Below are 4,149 nucleotides of genomic sequence, written 5' to 3' on the forward strand. Positions count from 1 at the left end.
AAATACTGGTAGATTGTAGATTTTTTTTGAAAACACTTTTCTTTGCCAAACGACCATACCACGTTGAATACATCGGTTCTCGTCCGATCACCGAAATTAAGCAGCGTCGGGCGCGGTTAGTACTTAGATGGGGGACCGCTTGGGAACACCGCGTGTTGTTGGCTTCACAACACTTTTTTACTTTTTTCCTTTTTTTTGCGGTTTTAATTTTTTTTTATTTTATTTTGTTACTAATACTATTTTTCTTTATATCACATATCTATTATTTATTTATATAAAATGCAATTATTTAACTAATTTCTGCTGTATACGTGGTGTACTCGCATCATTTTTAATTTTGAATTTTGAATTTTGAAAATCGTAATCGTGTCGTATACGCTATGCACCGTAAGCACAAGTTTTGTTCAGTTCCATATAAAATGTACAATAGGCATGTATGCGAGTGCGAGTGCAAGTGTGAGTACGAGTGCCAGCGTGAATGAAAACCTTAAATGATAGAAAACTTTTCAAGTAAAAATACTAATTAAGAAGCTTTGCTTATATTCCTTGTCTTTATTGAATAAAATTTAATAAAACAACAATCTAATGATTGCGCCTATTTATTAGCACTAGCACTAGCACTAGCACTAGCACTAGCACTAGCACTAGCACTAGCACTAGCACTAGCACTAGCATCTCATATTAAATTTTTTAATAAAAATATAAGTATGTATAATAATTTTATTCTTCCTTAAAGATTAAGTTAAAGTTAAAGTTAATGTTACAGGCAATAGTACTACATAATTAAGCATGTAAAATACAAACACGGATATGTTCAATAACAGTTTTAGTTTAATTTTTCTATTCTGTTCATATTAACTTCACTAGAGAAGAAGAAAAAAGAAACTTTTCTATTTTATTTAAATTGAAATGAAAAATAAAATAAAATAGCTTTGGAAATAGCTTTAGAGTATTTTCTATTTTCCATTTTCCATTTTCCATATTATATATAGTACGTAGTAACTAGTACGTATAAGAATAAGAATAAGAATAAGAATAAGAATAAGATTAAAATACTGGTAGATGTAGATTTTTTGAAACGCTTTCTTTGCCAACGACCATACCACGTTGAATACATCGGTTCTCGTCCGATCACCGAAATTAAGCAGCGTCGGGCGCGGTTAGTACTTAGATGGGGGACCGCTTGGGAACACCGCGTGTTGTTGGCTCCACAACACTTTTTTACTTTTTTCCTTTTTTTTGCGGTTTTAATTTTTTTTTATTTTATTTTGTTACTAATAATATTTTTCTTTATATCACATATCTATTATTTATTTATATAAAATGCAATTATTTAACTAATTTCTGCTGTATACGTATATTCGCATCATTTTTAATTTTGAAATTGTAATCGTGTCGTATACGAAATGCACGTAAGCTCAAGTTTTGTTCAGTTCCATATAAAATGTACAATAGGCATGCATGCGAGTGCGAGTGCAAGTGTGAGTACGAGTGCCAGCGTGAATGAAAACCTTAAATGATAGAAAACTTTTCAAGTAAAATTACTAATTAAGAAGCTTTGCTTATATTCCTTGTCCTTATTGAATAAAATTTAATAAAACAACAATCTATTGATTGCGCCTATTTATTAGCACTAGCACTAGCACTAGCACTAGCACTAGCACTAGCACTAGCACTAGCACTAGCATTCATGATGTTTAAATTTTTTAATAAAAATATAAGTATGTATAATAATTTTATTCTTCCTTAAAGATTAAGTTAAAGTTAAAGTTAATGTTACAGGCAATAGTACTACATAATTAAGCATGTAAAATACAAACACGGATATGTTCAATAACAGTTTTAGTTTAATTTTTCTATTCTGTTCATATTAACTTCACTAGAGAAGAAGAAAAAAGAAACTTTTCTATTTTATTTAAATTGAAATGAAAAATAAAATAAAATAGCTTTGGAAATAGCTTTAGAGTATTTTCTATTTTCCATTTTCCATTTTCCATATTATATATAGTACGTAGTAACTAGTACGTATAAGAATAAGAATAAGAATAAGAATAAGAATAAGAATAAGAATAAGAATAAGAATAAGAATAAGAATAAGAATAAGAATAAGAATAAGAATAAGAATAAGAATAAGAATAAGAATAAGAATAAGAATAAGAATAAGAATAAGAATAAGAATAAGAATAAGAATAAGAATAAGAATAAGAATAAGAATAAGAATAAGAATAAGAATAAGAATAAGAATAAGAATAAGAATAAGAATAAGAATAAGAATAAGAATAAGAATAAGAATAAGAATAAGAATAAGAATAAGAATAAGAATAAGAATAAGAATAAGAATAAGAATAAGAATAAGAATAAGAATAAGAATAAGAATAAGAATAAGAATAAGAATAAGAATAAGAATAAGAATAAGAATAAGAATAAGAATAAAGAATAAGATTAAAATACTGGTAGATGTAGATTTTTGAAAACCTTCTTTGCCAACGATCATACCACGTTGAATACATCGGTTTTCGTCCGCTCACTGAAATTAAGCAGCGTCGGGCGCGGTTAGTACTTAGATGGGGGACCGCTTGGGAACACCGCGTGTTGTTGGCTTCACAACACTTTTTTACTTTTTTACTTTTTTCCTTTTTTTTCCGGTTTTAATTTTTTTTATATTATTTTGTAAATAATAATATTTTTTTTTATACACCTATCTATTATTTATTTATGTAAAACGCAATTATTTAACTAATTTCTGCTGTATACGTGTACTCGCATCATTTTTAATTTTGAATTTTGAATTTTGAATTTTGAAAATCGTAATCGTGTCGTATACGCAATGCACCGTAAGCACAAGTTTTGTTCAGTTCCATATAAAATGTACAATAGGCATGTATGCGAGTGTGAGTGCGAGTGCAAGTGTGAGTACGAGTGCCAGCGTAAATGAAAACCTTAAATGTTAGAAAACTTTTCAAGTAAAATTACTATTTAAGAAGCTTTGCTTATATTCCTTGTCTTCATTGTATAAAATTTAATAAAACAACAATCTATTGATTGCGCCTATTTATTAGCACTAGCACCAGCACTAGCACTAGCACTAGCAGTAGCACTAGCATTCATATGTTAAATTTTTTAATAAAAATATAAGTATATATAATAATTTTATTCTTCCTTAAAGATAAAATTAAAGTTAAAGTTAATATTGAAGTTAATATTACAGGCAATAGTACTACATAATTAAGCATGTAAAATACAAACACGAATATGTTCAATAACAGTTTTAGTTTAATTTTTCTATTCTGTTCATATTAACTTCACTAGAGAAGAAGAAAAAAGAAACTTTTCTATTTTATTTTATTTAAATTGAAATGAAAAATAAAATAAAATAGCTTTGGAAATAGCTTTAGAGTATTTTCTATTTTCTATTTTCTATTTTCCATTTTCCATATTATATATAGTACGTAGTAAGTAGTACGTATAAGAATAAGAATAAGATTAAAATACTGGTAGATGTAGATTTTTTGAAACACTTTCTTTGCCAACGACCATACCACGTTGAATACATCGGTTCTCGTCCGATCACCGAAATTAAGCAGCGTCGGGCGCGGTTAGTACTTAGATGGGGGACCGCTTGGGAACACCGCGTGTTGTTGGCTCCACAACACTTTTTTCCCTTTTTTTCCGGTTTTAATTTTTTTTTATTTTATTTTGTTACTAATAATATTTTTCTTTATATCACATATCTATTATTTATTTATATAAAATGCAATTATTTAACTAATTTCTGCTGTATACGTATACTCGCATCATTTTTAATTTTGAAATTGTAATCGTGTCGTATACGAAATGCACGTAAGCTCAAGTTTTGTTCAGTTCCATATAAAATGTACAATAGGCATGCATGCGAGTGCGAGTGCAAGTGTGAGTACGAGTGCCAGCGTGAATGAAAACCTTAAATGATAGAAAACTTTTCAAGTAAAATTACTAATTAAGAAGCTTTGCTTATATTCCTTGTCCTTATTGAATAAAATTTAATAAAACAACAATCTATTGATTGCGCCTATTTATTAGCACTAGCACTAGCACTAGCACTAGCACTAGCACTAGCACTAGCATTCATATGTTAAATTTTTTAATAAAAATATAAGTATGTATAATAAT

At 28.4% G+C, this 4,149-nt stretch overlaps 2 non-coding genes and 2 pseudogenes across 2 annotated transcripts; all 4 read left to right on the plus strand.

Annotated features, from left to right (window-relative positions):
- Positions 1-45: 45 nt before the first annotated feature.
- Positions 46-164, plus strand: LOC119665190 (annotated as a pseudogene).
- Positions 165-1,089: 925 nt separating this feature from the next.
- On the plus strand, positions 1,090-1,208 carry LOC119665188. Its single transcript, XR_005251351.1, has one exon. It is a non-coding gene; the product is annotated as a 5S ribosomal RNA (ribosomal RNA).
- A 1,274-nt stretch (positions 1,209-2,482) lies between these two features.
- On the plus strand, positions 2,483-2,601 carry LOC119665191 (annotated as a pseudogene).
- Positions 2,602-3,525: 924 nt separating this feature from the next.
- Positions 3,526-3,644, plus strand: LOC119665189. Its single transcript, XR_005251352.1, has one exon. It is a non-coding gene; the product is annotated as a 5S ribosomal RNA (ribosomal RNA).
- Positions 3,645-4,149: the final 505 nt, after the last annotated feature.

Source organism: Teleopsis dalmanni, unplaced genomic scaffold (assembly GCF_002237135.1).
Source record: "Teleopsis dalmanni isolate 2A unplaced genomic scaffold, ASM223713v2 unscaffolded_contig_3854, whole genome shotgun sequence".
Taxonomy (NCBI): domain Eukaryota; kingdom Metazoa; phylum Arthropoda; class Insecta; order Diptera; family Diopsidae; genus Teleopsis; species Teleopsis dalmanni.